Here is a 17,727-nt window from a genome sequence, read left to right as displayed (position 1 = left end):
TGTTTGTTCATTCATTTATTTATTCGTTTATTTGTTTGTTTGTTTGCTTTTTCCCAAGGCAAGGATAGCTAGCTGTGGCACTCTTCATGCCCAACATCCCAATTAATTCTATTTTCAGAGGCAATAGCTTAAAACAAACAGAGTTAATTAACTGTATCTTTATTGGGCAAGGCTGATTTACTGTATAAATGACCTCTGGGGTGGGGCCAAGTTTCCTTAGAAAAACAAACACTGGGGGGGGGGGGGGGGGGGGGCGGAGCCAAGATGGCAGAGAAGGCACACACAACTTTCTAAGCTCCTCTCTTACCCTCTTTATCAATATTATATTAAGCCTCAAAAATAGTCTTGACTGCTACAATTTGTAAAGATAATAAGAATAACAACTCACCAGCCGAAGAAAATCAGCATTCTCGCCAAAAAAAGGTTTGTTCCGAGGCTAGGGGGGAGATCAGCATAGACTGGGAGAGAAATTAGGTTCCCAGGAGAGCCTCAAACCGAAAGTGAAAGCACAGATCTCAGCACAAACTAGCAGCCCCAACCCGCAGTTCAGGGCTTTTCCTTGGGACAGCTGCGAACCTGCATGGCAGGAGGGCACAGCCCAGGTTAGCCTCTAATCTGCACAGTGGGGAGCTCGGCTTGGGGCCATAGAGCTTTTGCAGGGTCGATTTGCAATCGGGCAGAGACATTGGGGCAGAGACCTTGGAGCAGAGACTGCCAGGGAGAATCCCAGTAGAATTGGTGGTTTGCTGTCAGCAGCTAATACCCACAGCTCCACAAGAGGCTCTGGCCTGGGGAAGTGACACTTTCACCCCTTAGTCTCTAGCCTAGGGCAATCGCTAACCCACACAGCCCTACTGGGCAGTTGGATAGCTCGGCCAGTGCTGAATCAACCTCCTGTTGGGGGAAGGGAAAACTCTCACTCAGAGCACTCCAATACCTCGGAGCCGGAAATCAGTTTACATCTCTCCTGTTCTGCAGAGGAAGCAGGTAACCCCCTTGCCTAGGAGGCATACTCTAAAGGCTTTAAAACATGAATAAAAAGATGAAAAGAACGATCAACAGCTTCTATACAGAAAAAGAGCAGGTCAGCAAACTTGAAGAGACAGCAAATAGCAAACAGCCATCAGACTGTCCTCTTTTACATGATACTCTCATAGAAGAGACCATTAAAAGTCTCAAAAGAAAGTTAGAAGATAAATGAGGAAAGGAAAGAGAAGCCTTACAAGAGAGCAACAACTTCCTGAAATATGAATTGGAAAAAGTAAAAAAATCTCAGGAAAGTAAGAATTGTGAATTGGAAAAAATAAAGAATTCACTAGAAAGTAGGATTTGTGAATTGGAAAAGACAAAGAACTCACAAGAAAATAGGATCTGTGAACTGGAAAAAGAAAATAATTCACTAAAAAAAAATTAGTGAAATAGAAAAAAATTCCACAGACCAAAACAATATATTTAAAAACTCAGTTGGATATATACAGAAAGAAGTAAAAAAAAGCTAATGAAGAAAATAATTCTTTAAAAATTAGAACTGAACAAATAGAAACTAATGATTCATTGAGACAGCAAGAATCAGTCAAGCAAAAACAAAAAAAAGGCAAACTGGAAAAAAAACATGAATTATCTACTTGCAAAAATGACAGACTTAGAAAATAGATCTAGGAGAGATAATCTGAGGATTATTGGACTTTCTGAAAACTATGATGAAAAAAAGAGCCTAGATACTATTTTACAAGAAATCATCAAAGAGAACTGCCCAGATGTAATAGAATCAGAAGATAAAATAGGCATTGAAAGAATTCATCAAACACCTTCTGAAAGAAAACCTAAAATAAAAACCCAAAGGAATATTGTGGCCAAATTTCAGAACTATCAGATTAAGGAAAAAAATTTACAAGCAGCCAAAAAAAAAAACAATTTAAATACCGAGGTGCCACAATAAGGATCACCCAAGATCTGGCTGCCTCCACATTAAAGGACTGAAGAGCCTGGAATCTGATATTTTGAAAGGCAAAATAACTTGGGATGCAGCCAAGAACAAACTACCCAACTAAGCTGAGCATTTTCTTCCAGGGAAGAAGATGGACATTTAATGAAACAAATGAATTCCATTTGTTTCTAAGGAAAAAACCATAACTATGCACCAAGTGGTATGGCACTCAACTTCCTAAAGGAGAAGTTAAGAGAGTTGCAAGAAGAAATAGAAAACAAAATGGTAATAGTGGGAGATCTCAACCTTGCACTCTCAGAATTAGACAAATCAAACCACAAAACAAATAAGAAAGAAATTAAAGAAGTAAATATAATATTAGAAAAATTAGGTATGTTGGATCTTTGGAGAAAAATGAATGGAGATAGAAAGGAATATACTTTTTCCTCAGCAATTCATGGAACCTATTCAAAAATTGACCATATATTAGGACATAAAGACCTCAAAATTAAATGCAAGAAAGCAGAAATAGTAAATTCCACAAAGAGGCAAAGGAAACTTATTGTATCTGAGGGAATTAAGAGAGGGGGAGGAACATTGTGTGAATCTTACTCTCATCAGAGTTGGCTCAAAGAAAAAATAATTGACATTTGTTTTAGAGAAAATTCTCTCTCGCCTCATTAAAAACGGGGGAGAGGAAAAGGGAAAAGAAAAAGAGTAATAAGGGAAGGAAGGGGGAAAGACTCAAAGGGGGGGAGGGAGGGATTATAAAGAGGATAAGTATCGTGATACAAGAGGGGTACATAAGTTTAAAAGGGGGAAAGAGGGTTGGGGGAGGCAAGAATAAGTAAAGCACAATCTGGGGTTATTAGGATGGCAGGAAATACAAGATTTAGTAATTTTAACTGTAAATGTGAATGGGATAAACTCCCCCATAAAGAGGAGGCAGATAGCAGACTGGATCAAAAGTCAGAAACCTACAATATGTTGTTTACAAGAAAAACATTTAAAGCAGGGAGATACATATAGAGTAAAGGTAAAAGGCTGGAGCAAAATCTATTATGCTTCAGGTGAAGTCAAAAAAGCAGGGGTAGCCATCCTTATCTCAGATCAAGCAAAAGCAAAAATTGATCTAATTAAAAGAGATAAGGAAGGAAACTACATCCTGCTAAAGGGTAGCATAAACAACGAAGCAATATCAATATTAAACATATATGCACCAAGTGTTATGGCATCCAACTTCCTAAAGGAGAAGTTAAGAGAGTTGCAAGAAGAAATAGAAAACAAAATGGTAATAGTGGGAGATCTCAACCTTGCACTCTCAGAATTAGACAAATCAAACCACAAAACAAATAAGAAAGAAATTAAAGAAGTAAATAGAATATTAGAAAAATTAGATATGTCGGATCTTTGGAGAAAAATGAATGGAGATAGAAAGGAATATACTTTTTCCTCAGCAATTCATGGAACCTATTCAAAAATTGACCATATATTAGGACATAAAGACCTCAAAATTAAATGCAAGAAAGCAGAAATAGTAAATGCTTTCTTTTCAGATCATGATGCAATAAAAAGTACATTCCACAAAAAGTTAAGGGGAAATAGACCAAAAAGTAATTGGAAACTAAACAGTCTCATCTTAAAGAATGATTGGGTGAAGCAGCAATTTATAGATACAATTAATAATTTCACTCAACATAATGACAATGATGAGACATCATACCACAATTGGTGGGATGCATCCAAAGCAGTAATAAGAGGGAATTTTATATCCTTAGAGGCTTACTTGAATGAAGCAGAGAAAGAAAAGATTAATGAATTGGGCTTACAACTAAAAACACTAAAAAAAGACCAAATTAAAACCCCCCAATCAAATACTAAATTGGAAATTCTAAAATTAAAAGGAGAAATTAAAAATATTGAAAGTAAAAACACTATTGAACTAATTAATAAAACTAAGAGTTGGTTCTATGAAAAAGCCAATAAAATAGATAAGCCTTTGGTAAATCTGATTATAAAAAGGAGGGAGGAAAATGAAATTAGTAGTCTTAAAAATGAAAAGGGAGAACTTTCCACCAATGAAGAGGAAATTAGAGAAATAATAAGGAGTTATTTTGCTCAACTTAATGCCAATAAATTTGATAACCTAAGTGAAATGGATGACTACCTCCAAAAATATAGACTTCCCAGACTAACAGAGGAGGAAGTAAGTTGCTTGAATAGTTCTATTTCAGAAAAAGAAATAGAACAGGCAATTAAACAACTCCCTAAGAAAAAATCCCCAGGACCAGATGGATTTACAAGTGAATTTTACCAAACATTTAAAGAACAATTGGCCCCAATGCTATATAAATTATTTGATAAAATGGGGAATGAAGGAGACCTACCAAATTCCTTCTATGACACAGACATGGTACTGATACCTAAACCAGGTAGGTTGAAAACAGAAAAGGAAAAGTATAGACCAATCTCCCTAATGAATATTGATGCTAAAATCTTAAGTAAGATATTAGCAAAAATACTACAGAAAACCATCTCCAGGATAATACACTATGATCAAGTAGGATTTATACCAGGAATGCAGGGCTGGTTCAATATTAGGAAAACTATCAATATAATTGGCCATGTTAATAACCAAATTAACAAAAACCATATGATCATTTCGATAGATGCAGAAAAAGCATTTGACAAAATCCAACATCCATTCCTATTAAAAACACTTGAGAGTATAGGAATAAATGGACTTTTCCTTAAAATAATCAGCAGCATCTATTTAAAACCATCAGTAAGCATCATATGTAATGGAGACAAACTGCAACCATTCCCAATAAGATCTGGAGTGAAACAAGGTTGCCCACTATCACCGTTACTATTTAATATTGTATTAGAAACGCTAGCTATAGCAATAAGAGCTGAGAAAGAGATTAAAGGAATAAGAATAGGCAATGAGGAAGCCAAATTATCACTCTTTGCCGATGACATGATGGTATACTTAGAGAACCCCAGAGATTCTGCTAAAAAGTTATTAGAAATAATCCACAACTTTAGCAAAGTTGCTGGTTATAAAATAAACCCACATAAGTCATCAGCATTCTTATATATCACTAACAAAATCCAACAGTCAGAGTTACAAAGAGAAATTCCATTTAAAGTAACTACTGATAATATAAAATATTTAGGAATCTATCTGCCAAGGGAAAATCAGAAACTTTATGAGCAAAATTACAGACCACTTTTCACACAAATTAAGTCTGATCTAACCAATTGGAAAAATATTAAATGCTCTTGGATAGGGCGAGCAAATATAATAAAGATGACAATATTACCTAAACTAATCTATTTATTTAGCGCTATACCAATCAGACTCCCAAAAAACTATTTTAATGACCTAGAAAAAATAACAACAAAGTTCATATGGAAAAACAAAAGGTCAAGAATTTCAAGGGAATTAATGAAAAAAAAATCAAATGATGGTGGCTTAGCTGTACCAGATCTAAAATTATATTATAGAGCAGCAGTTACCAAAACTATTTGGTATTGGCTAAGGAATAGATTAGTTGATCAGTGGAATAGATTAGGTTCAAGGGATAAAACAGTCAACAAATATAGCAACCTAGTCTTTGACAAACCCAAAGATCCCAGCTTTTGGGATAAGAACTTACTGTTTGATAAAAATTGCTGGGAAAATTGGAAACTAATATGGCAGAAACTAGGCATTGATCCATACTTAACGCCGTACACCAAGATAAGGTCAAAATGGGTTCATGACCTAGGCATAAAGAATGAAATTATTAATAAATTAGAGGAACATAGGATAGTTTACCTCTCAGACCTGTGGAAGGGGAAGGTCTTTATGACCAAAGCAGAACTAGAGATCATTACTGATCACAAAATAGAAATTTCGATTATACCAAAAATGAAAAGTTTTTGTACAAACAAAACTAATGTAGACAAGATTAGAAGGGAAGCAATAAACTGGGAAAATATTTTTCCAGTCAAAGGTTCTGATAAAGGCCTCATTTCCAAAATATATAGAGAATTAACTCTAATTTATAAAAAATCAAGCCATTCTCCAATTGAAAAATGGTCAAAGGATATGAACAGACAATTAACAGATGAAGAAATTGAACCTATTTCTAGTGATATGAAAAGATGCTCCAAGTCATTATTAATCAGAGAAATGCAAATTAAGACAAATCTAAGATACCACTACACACCTGTCAGATTGGCTAAGATGACAGGAAAAAATAATGATGATTGTTGGAGGGGATGCGGGAAAACTGGGACATTGATGCATTGTTGGTGGAGTTGTGAACGAATCCAACCATTTTGGAGAGTAGTTTGGAACTATGCTCAAAAAGTTATCAAACTGTGCATACCCTTTGATCCAGCAGTGTTACTACTGGGATTATATCCCAAAGAGATTATAAAGAAGGGAAAGGGACCTGTATGTGCACGAATGTTTGTGGCAGCCCTTTTTGTAGTGGCTAGAAACTGGAAACTGAATGGATGTCCATCAGTTGGAGAATGGCTGAATAAATTGTGGTATATGAAAATTATGGAATATTACTGTTCTGTAAGAAATGACCAACAGGATGATTTCAGAAAGGCCTGGAGAGACTTACACGAACTGATGCTGAGTGAAATGAGCAGGACCAGGAGATCATTATATACTTCAACAACAATACTAGATGATGACCAGTTCTGATGGATCAGGCCATCCTCAGCAACGAGATCAACCAAATCATTTCTAATGGAGCAGTAATGAACTGAACTAGCTATGCCCAGAAAAAGAACTCTGGGAGATTACTAAACACCATTACATTGAACTCCCAATCCCTATATTTATGCCCACCTGTATTTTTGATTTTCCTTCACAAGCTAATTGTACAATATTTCAGAGTCTGATTCTTTTTGTACAGCAAAATAACGGTTTGGTCATGTATACTTATTGTGTATCTAATTTATATTTTAATATAAATTTTAATAATTTTATTTACATTTAATAAGTTTAATTAAATTTAATGAATTTAATAAATTTAATAATATTTTAATATATTTAACATCTACTGGTCATCCTGCCATCTGGGGGAGGGGGTGCGAGGTAAGAGGTGAAAAATTGGAACAAGAGGTTTGGCAATTTTTAATGCTGTAAAGTTACCCATGCATATAACCTGTAAATAAAAGGCTATTAAAAAAAAAAAGAAAGAAAAACAAACACTTTTTTTTTCCTCATGTATATTACTTCAATTTCATTTAGTACATTATCAGAGAGAACTAGATAGAGTAAAGTCTTTTCACACTTAGTTGTAATGCCAAGACACATTTCCACCTCATTAAAATACTTAAAAATTCATTTTACCATTTATTTTAGATTAAAACTGGTGGTTTTATTTATTTATTTAATTGAGCTCCAGTGCTACAAAAATTTGATTTCAATGAAATAGTTATTGTTTTTTTTTTGCCAATTTATTCAAGTATTAAGATTTCATAGATGAGGATGACTATGAATACAAAATTCAAGCATGGGACTTTTACATTGAGTAGAAGGCATACTTACAATTGAAAATTCCATTTTCAGTCTGTTGCAATTGATAGATTATGAATTAACAGAATACATCTGGGATTTTCCTTCCACTGTCCTTTCAGGAGCCAAATAAAATTATGATATTCTGTTGAAATTCAGAATTGAAAGTGTGTGGGGGGAGGGCATAGAAACATAATCAAAACAAATAAATATTCAAATTCTTCCCACTGGAAAACATATTATTTCAAAGCTTCTTTCATTTTTGAGCCATGTTTAAATTACCCCACCACACCTTTACCAGAAAATGTCTCAAGGGAAGTAATTCAGTTTAATGGAAACCACCTTCATTCTGAAGTCTCTTTTGATTTAAAGTCACAACTGAAGTAATTCAATCTAATAGAAACTCTGTCTTCTAAAAAGAGATGCATAATATATGACTTGTTTTGAGCCTTTATCTGAATGTATGTGTTTATGCATAGTATGTATACATTGTAATACAAATAATGCTTGTGCTTTAGATTTTGTTTGTTAGTATGCTTTTTATTAGAAAACAGATTCATAATGTAACTAAACTGAACAAATCTGTTAAAAATTTTAAAGCATTTGTGTCTATAATAAAGAAATGTTGGTTGATTGTTTTGGTTAAATTTTATTTTTCAAAGGCAATAATTTTGTTTGCAAAAGTTTAGTCTGAATTTGAAGATACTCTTTCCCCCAATTTCTCGAAAATGGTTAAATTATTCCCCCCATCTTTACTTCTTAAACAATATTTCTGAATTCTCAAATGCACTCCTTTGTTTTATTCTTGAAGTGGATATTGGAAATAGTTAAGAAATTAATTTAAGATACAGTATGTAAGTTAATTTAACACTGTTTATTTAAATACAGAGATCTATCCCCATGTGTCCTATCTTGATTGATCTTTAGTTGACTTGTAATCCCTACTAAGTTTGTTCTGTTCCCCTACCCTATGTTCAAAGTTCCAGTAACTATTTATGTTTATATCTAGATATGTAATGAAGAATTAAATATCCAAGATGTTAAAGGGAGCTCACTTGCCAAATTTTCAAATGCTCCCCTCTAAAAACAATAAAATAATACATTAAAATAAATACTAAAGTGATATAATGAACAAATGATCAAGGTGGGACTTTTTTCCAGACTAGAACAAGTAAGGAGATCAGAGAGCAATATCTATTAGTTTGACTTGGAGGTTGCCTAGAGTATAGTGCTGTAGCAAAACCAGCTTAAACCTCAGAGGTGCAGCACTATTGGGAGATCTAACTACTCAGTGATGATAAGGGGATTGATAAGGTCAGAAAGAGATTTCATGGCTTCCATGGGATACCACTGAGTGCAAGACCAGGCAAAATTTGGCAACTACTTCAGGGTAACATCCCAGGGCAGAGAGGATGGTTTGCAACTGCATATGGCAGATGTCAGTTACAGAATAAAGAGGAGTTGTGGCCATACCTATGTAAGGACCAGAGCAAAGACCAGGAGAGAAGAGACCACACTTCTGTCTGTATCGTACAACCTTGAAAATAATGGAAAAATGCACTCCCTTGATTCTTGGATCACTCCCTTTCACCGCCCCACCCCCCAGAAGAGAAAAGAGCCAATGCTAACATTAAGTTCAAAGTTAAGAAATAGGATAGAAAAGTTAGCAAATAAAAACAACAAGCAACAAAACCAATCAAACAAAGAAAACTGATCACAAATCTACCATGAGTCACAGAGAAGTCAAGAAGCAAATTCAGGAGATTATGCTATTAAATATACCATAACAATTAATTTAACACAAACCCAATAAGAATCCTAGAAGAGCTAAAAAAAATAATTAAAATATCAAAATGAATTTAAAAATCAAATTATAGCACTGGAGAGAAAATAAGAACAATGCAAAGAAACTGCGAAATAAATTTAATGGCTTTGTTTAAAAAAAGGCATAAAATACTAAAAAAAAAAAATTCCTTAAAAAAATCAGCTAAATTAATAAAAGAGGTGCCAAACTTCACTGAAAAAAGGAAAACTACTTAAAAAGCAGAATTGGCCAAATGATATAAAAGAAAATGTACAAAATCTCCCCAATGAAAATATTTTCTTACAAATTAGAAATAAGCAATATTAAATAATAAATCAATGAGAGATTAATTAATACTAAAATTAAGTCAAAAGAAAAATATTAAAGATATCTGATTATATAATATTCTATCTCTATGTCTATATAATATTACATCAGGAAAAATGATATAGAAAAATATATTAAGATGGATAACTTAAGAAGTACTGAGCTACCTCAATGCTATAATAATAATAATAATAAAAAGCTGGAACACAATATTTCAAGAAACCATAAAGGATAAAATAGAGAAAAAAGAGAATAAATGATATAAAGTGTAATTAAAGGAAGCACATATTTTACATTGTAGTCAATAAAAATACATTCAATAAGAGGTCTTGGAAGCATGAGTTTAAAAATATTGGTAACTAAATAATCCAAATCTAAAGAATGAATGGGTCAAAGAACAAGTCATAGAAAATAGTTAAAATAATCATTAAAGAAAATGATCATAATGCTACAATATATAAAAATCTGTGAGATACATCAAAAGCAATGCTTAGAGGGAAATTTATGTCTCTGAATTCTTAGAAAAATAAAAGGGAGAAACAACAGATCAATGAATTAGTAATTCAACTAAAATTACAAAAGTAATATGGTAAAATTCTCAATTAAATATCCAAATAGAAATTTCCTTAATCAATGGGAAGATTAAAAAGAAAAGTAAGAAGCAATATTTATCTACTAAATAAAACTGAAAATTTGTTTAATAAATAAAATATATATAAGCTATTTGTTAATTTGATGAAAAAAAGAATACTAATTAACCAGTTTCAAAAATGAAAAGTGTTAATGAACAATCAATAAAGATGAAGTTTATTTGAGCTAATTTTTTTTCAATTTTATGCCGATAAAATTAACTAAAGTAAAACAGATTAACATTTTCAAAGATACAAATAACTCAGATAAACAGAAGAGATAATAAAATACTCAAATAATCCTACTTTAGAAAAAATAAATTGAAAATTTTATAAATGAATTCCCTAAGATAAATATAAATGAATCCCCAGGAGACTGATTTTGAAAGTATTCAACTAAGTGTTTGAACAAAAATTAATCCCAGTATGATAAAAAAAATTAAAAGCTGGTAAAGAAGTTCCATGAAATTCCTTTACATATATATTTTTTCTTTTTTTTACTATAGCTTTTTATTTATAAGTTATATGCATGGGTAATTTTTCAGCATTGAAAATTGCAAAACCTTTTATTCCAACTTTTCCCTTCCTTTTCCCAGCCCTTTCCTCCAGATGGCAGGTTGACCAATACATGTTAAATAGATTGAAGTATTAGTGAAATACAATATATGTATACATATCCAAACACTTATTTTGCCATACAAAAAGAATTGGATTATGAAATAATGTACAATTAGCCTGTGAAGGAAATCAAAAATGTAGGTGCACAAAAATAGAGGGATAGGGAGTTTTATGTAGTGGTTCTTAGTCATCTCCCAGAGTTCTTTCTCTGGACGTAATTGGTTCAATTCATTACTGCTCTATTGGAACTGATTTGTTTTATCTCATTGTTGAAGAGGCCCACGTCTATCAGAATTGATCATCATATAGTATTGTTGTTGAAGTATAGAATGATCTCCTGGCCCTGCTCATTTCAGCATCAGTTCATGTAAGTCTCTCCAGGCCTTTCTGAAATCATCCTGCTGGTCATTTCTTACAGAACAATAATATTCCATAACATTCATATACCACAATTTTACCCAATCATTCTCCAATTGATGGGCATCCATTCATTTTCCAGTTTCTAGCCACTACAAACAGGGCTGCCACAAACATTTTGTCACATGCAGGTCCCTTTCCCTTCTTTAATATCTCTTCGGGATATAAGCCCAGTAGTAACACTGCTGTGTTTGCACAGCAGGGGTATGCACAGTTTGATAACTATTTGGGCATAATTCCAGAATGCTCTCCAGAATGTTTGGCTTCATTCCCACCTCCACCAACAATGCATCAGTGCCCCAGTTTTCCCGCATCCCCTCCAACATTAATTATTATTTTTTCCTGCCATTTTAGCCAATCTAACAGGTGTGTAGTGGTATCTCAGAGTTGTCTTAATTTGCATTTCTCTGATCAATAGTGATTTGGAACTCTCTTTCATATGAGTGGAAATAGTTTTAACTTCATCATCTGAAAATTGTCTGTTCATATCCTTTGATCATTTATCAATTGAAGAATGGATTGATTTCTTTTAAATTAGAGTCAATTCTCTATCTATTTTGGAAATGAGGCCTTTATCAGAACTTTTAACTGTGAAAAAGTTTTCCCAGTTTGCTGCTTCTCTTCTAATCTTGTTTGCATTACTTTTGTTTGTACAAAGGCTTTTTAATTTGATGTAATCAAACTTTTCTATTTTGTGATCAATAATGATCTCTAATTCATCTTTGGTCACAAATTCCTTCCTCCTCCACAAGTCTGAGGGGTAAACTATCCTATGTTCCTCTAATTTATTTATAATCTTGTTCTTTATACCTAAATCATGGACCCATTTTGATCGTATCTTGGTGTACGATGTTAAGTGTGGGTACATGCTTAATTTCTGCCATACTAATTTCCAGTTTTCCCAGCAGTTTTTGTCAAATAATGAATTCTTATCCCAAAAGTTTGGATCATTGGGGTTCTCAAATACTAGTTTACTATAGTTATTGACTATTTTGTCTTGTGAACCTAACCTATTCCACTGACCAACTAATCTGTTTTTTAGCCAATACCAAATGGATTTGGTTACTGCTTTACAATATAGTTTTATATCAGATACAGCTAGGCCACTTTCATTTATTTTTTTTTTTCATTAATTCCCTTGAGATTCTAGGCCTTTTGTACTTCCATATAAATTTTATTGTTATTTTTTCTACATCATTAAAATAGTTTCTTGGGAGGCTGATTGGTATAGCATTAAATAAATAGATTAGGTTAGGGAGTATTGTCATCTTTATTATATTCGCTTGGCCTTCTCAAGAGCACTTAATTATTTAAATCTGATTTTATTTGTGTGGAAAGTGTTTTGTAATTTTGCTCATATAATTCCTGACTTTCTTTTGGTAGATAGATTCCCAAATATTTTATGTTATCGATAGTTATTTTGAATGGAATTTTTCTTTGTATCTCTTGCTGTTGAATTTTGTTGGTAATGTATAAACATGCTGAGTATTTATGTGAATTTATTTTGTATCCTGCAACTTTGCTAAAGTTAAGAATTATTTCTACTAGCTTTTTAGTAGAATCTCTGGGGTTCTCTAAATGTACCATCATATAATCTGAAAATAGTGATAATTTGGTTTCTTCAATACCTACTCTAATTTTTAAAATCTCTTTCTCAACTCTTATGGCCGAGGCTAGCATTTCTAATACAATATTGAATAATAATGGTGATAGTGCGCAACCCTGTTTGACTCCTGATCTTACTGGGGAAGGTTTCAGTTTTTTCCCATTGCATATGATGCTTACTGATGGTTTTAAATATATGCTCCTGACTATTTTAAGGTAAAGTCCATTTATTCCTGTCCTCTCAAGGGTTTTTATTTGGAATCGATGTTGGATTATATCAAATGATTTTTTTGCATCTATTGCGACTATCATATGGTTTTCATTAACCCTAATTGCACAAATTCATAGATTGGCACAAAATGTCATAGAAGGCAGGGTATTTATTAATATTTAGTTTCTGGCAAACTATTTTGCAGTTTTTCCCAGTCAATTTTTGCCAAATAGCAATTTCTTGCTACCAAAGCTCAGATACTTTCAAATTTTGAAATACTACATTCCTATGATCATTTACTACTTGGTATTGTGTACCTAATCTATTCCACAGATCTGTCACATTATTTCTTAGCTAATACCATATTATTTTGCTCATTATTGTTTCGTAATATAGTTTGTCAGCTAGTATTTCTAATCTTCCTTTCTTAAATTTTCCCCACTGATTACATTGATATTCTTGACTTTTTATTTTAAATATATTTCTTCTCATTTTTTTCAATCATGTAAAATAATTATTCATTAGAGTTATTGTTTGATTTTGAATAAATGAATTATTTTAGATAGAACTGTCATTTTTGTTATATTTCCTTGGCTTACTTATAAGTAAAGAATATTTCTCATATTGTTTATATCTATCTTTATTTATGTAATAAGAGTTGTGAAATTGTATTTATTGAGTTCCTGAGTTTGTCTGTCCAGGTAGACTCCTGAGTATTATATATTGTTTCCAATTAGTTTTAATAGAATTTCTCTTCCTTTTGGGTTTTGTTGATTATATATACAAAGGCTGAAGATTTATGTGGCTTTATTTTATAGTCTGCAGCTTTTCTAAAGTTGTAAAGTGGTTTCAAAATGTATTTTAGTTGATTTTTAGAGTTATCTAAGTAAAGATCATCATATCATCAATAAAGAGTTATAGTCTTATTTCCTTATTGTCTAATGCTATTTCTTCCATTTCTTTTTCTTGTATTTTTGCTATAGCTGATACTTCTAGTAAAATTTGGAATAATATTAGAAAAAATGGAAATACTTGTTTTACCCCTGATCCTTTTAGGAAAGTTTCTACCTTATTCCCATTATAAATAGTGCTAAATTTTGATATTGGTTTTATTTGGATACTTCCTATCATCTTTAGAAAATCTCTATTTATTGCTATGGTTTATAATTTTTTATAATAGGAATGAACATTGCATTTTGCCCAAAATATTTTTCTGCTTCTATTTATATGACCTTTTTAGATTTGTTGTTGTTATTATAGTTGTCATTAATAATGTTTATAGTTTTTTTTTTTAATCTTATACTTGCTCTGCATACCTGGTATTAATTTCATGTGGTCATTATCATTTACAATGTAATTTCAATATTTTGATAGTATTTTATTTATTTTCCCATCAATATTCATTAAGGGAATTGATCTAATCTAGTTTTCTTACTCTATTTTGCTCTTCCTGGTTCAAATATCAAAGTCATATTTGTGTCACAGAATTAATTTAGTAGAAATTCTTTGCCTAATTTTTTCAAACAGTTTATATAGTATTGGAATTTAGTGTCTTTCAAAAGTTTGGTAGAATTCCCTTGGAATGAAATGTTTTTTCAGTATTTGGGAGAATTCCCTTGTAAATTCATCTGGTTTTCATTTTTTTTTCTACTTAGGGAACCCATTTGTGGCTTGTCAAATTTCTTTTCCAAAGATAAGTATTTAAATAATTTATTTCCTCTCATGTTAATATGGATAATATATATATTTATTAATATCCATCCACTTCATTTAGATTATCAATTTCATTTACATATAATTGGAAAAAAATCATCTAATAATTGCTTTAATTTCATCTACCTTGGTGATACACTCATCCTTTTCATTTTTGATAATGATTAGGTTTTCTTTATTTCTTTTTTAAAAAACAAAATTACCAATGGTTTATCTGCTTTTTCCTCATAAAATCAACTCATATTTTTTATTTATTAGTTCATTTTATAACTTTCATTTTATTTATCTTCTAATTTATAGGGTTTTCATTTAGAGGTTCAATTGGGAATTTTTAATTTGTTCCTTCTGCTTTTTTTTTTTTAAATCTCATGCTTAAATTATTGATCTACTCCTCTTTTTATTGATGTAAATAATAAGAAAGATGTTTTTTAAACTAAGTAATTTTTGGATGAATCTCACAAATTTTGAAATGTATCACTGCATTGATTATCTTTAATGAAATTATTGATAATTTCTGTGATTTGTTCTTTTACATGCTCATACTTCAGTATTAAGTTATTTAGTTTCCAATTAACTTTCATTTTGCTGCTAAGGCTTTTTATTGCATGTATTTTTTTTAAACTGCACTAGAGCCTCAAAGGAGTACATTTAATATTTCTACTTTTCTGAATTTGTTAGATTTTTTTTCTTTGACAAAACATAGATTTATTTAGGGGAAGAGATTACAGGCAAAAATGAAAATGTAAAATAGACACATTAGCAAATAATGAAATACTGTGGAGAGAGCAATAGGGTTACCAAGAAAAGGACTAAAGAAAGGAGTTGTGGAAGAATTCAAAGAAGGAAAGAGGGAATATAACATGAGATCTAAGTATACCATTGGCTGGCAGGTTAGAGCCACAGAAGTTTAGCTAACCAAGAAGAGTTAGATGTATAGTAAGAAGAAAAGACAGTTTAAAGAGAAGGCAGTGTGTGGAGGGAGAAAGAGAATATCATAATGAGCTTAGTCCTGAAAAGGACTTAGCAAAAATTTAAATTAGTTAGATTTTTAATGTCCTAATATATGGTCAGTTTTGTGAAGGTATCCCATGTTGTTGAGAAAAATGTGTATTCTTTTCTATTCCCATTTAGTTTTCTTCAGAGGTTTATCAAATCTAAATTTTCTAAGCTTTTGTTAATCACCTTAGCTTCTTTTTTATTTCTTTTGTGGTTAGATCTCTCTATCAGAGAGAAAATTTGAGATATCTCACTGTCTGTTTCCTCCTGTAATTCATTTAATTTTCTTTAACAACTTTAATACTGTGTCAAAGAAAAGGGAGAAATAGATGGAACTCAAAATGTTACCAAAATGATTGGTGAAAAGTAACTTTACATGTAATTGGAAAAATTAAATATTATTGAAATAAAAAGAAAATAAAAAAGAAACCTGGTTTAGCATAAAGAACTTCCTTGTAGAAGAGAGACTTACCAAATATAATATTTTCATAAATGAAAAAAGAAGTAGCAGATACATCTGAAGTGAGTACCTTATCTGAGCTAGGGCTGAAGGTCTATGAAGAAGCTGAAATGAGGCTAAAATAATTGTATGTTTCTTCTGCAGGAATAAAAAAAAAAAAAAACCTTTATAAACCCAAATGGTGGGTCTCTAGTCTTCAATTCAGGGGAAAACGTTCCATTTATTAGAGAAAGAATCTTTAATGGATTTTGGTTAAGTTATTATGTGATAGTGAATACTAAGAGCAGAAACCTAGAGGATACAAAGATAGATGACCTAACTGAACAAAAAAAATACTGCTTAGAGAAATTCAGGCACAATGTCCATAAGAAATCTAGTCCAGTAGGTTTCTATTCTTGCTACCTTTTTACTTTCTATCTGCTGCTTAGCTTGGTCAGAACTTATGGGAAATTAATGTTTCCAAGTGGGGTACTCCCTTCCAATTTCTTTTTGTGTTGCTTCCCTCACTGGACTGTAAGATCCTTAAGATAAAAGGATTTTCTTTCTTCATAATATTTTTATCTGAAGGCTTGATATATATTTATTGAATTAAAATGAATTATATCACTAAGAGATACTTGTAGTTTTCTAAATTCACAAGCATAAATTTCTTTTTCATGCATATGCCCCAATCAACGTGTTCTCATTGGTAAAATTTTTCTTCATTAGTGCTCCAGATATATAGGTTTAAATGTATTTCCTAAGGGACTACTGCAAGTTTTTATCTTCCACAAAAGTGAAATCTATTTTAAGGGAAAGTGATGCTCTGTTATTTTGTCATATCACCTTAGGCAAGTAACTTAACCTTTGTCTTAGTTTCTTTTTCTTTATAAGAGAGACAATAATATCAAATATCTCTCATGTACTCATAAGCATAAAATGAGATAATATTTGTAAAACATTTTATAAACTTTAAATCATTATAAAACAATATTAGTATTATATGCATATGCATACACCTTCTCATACACACATAGAAAGTATAATAATTTTAGCATCATTATCGCATATACCCACTGATATGGATCAATCACTTTATGCTTCTTGTTTCATTTATTATTTTAAGTGGACTTAGATATTCTTTGGCTTCATGAAAATATAATCCTCTCTCATCAAAAAAAAATTTCTTTTAATTTATATGAATTTATATGTTATTTAAATGAAAATCCCATAAATTTCATCTTTAATGCTTAATCACTGTGAATGAATGAAAAGTTCATGGGATTTCTACAGACAAGTTGCAGATTTAAAATAGTTTGCTGAAATCAGATTAATATAAATTGATATTATTTAAACAGGTTGTTGAGGAACATCTAAACTATTTGATTTTTATGGAAATGTCCATATGATGAAATATTGATATTTACCTAATTAAATATGAGAATGAAACCTATGCTAGTTCCCAAGTAAGGGCTACTGTCTAATACTTATGACCTACAGAGTTTATAAGTTTA

This window comes from Sarcophilus harrisii, chromosome 2, assembly GCF_902635505.1.
Source record: "Sarcophilus harrisii chromosome 2, mSarHar1.11, whole genome shotgun sequence".
Classification (NCBI taxonomy): Eukaryota; Metazoa; Chordata; class Mammalia; order Dasyuromorphia; family Dasyuridae; genus Sarcophilus; species Sarcophilus harrisii.
This window is presented reverse-complemented; position numbering follows the sequence as displayed.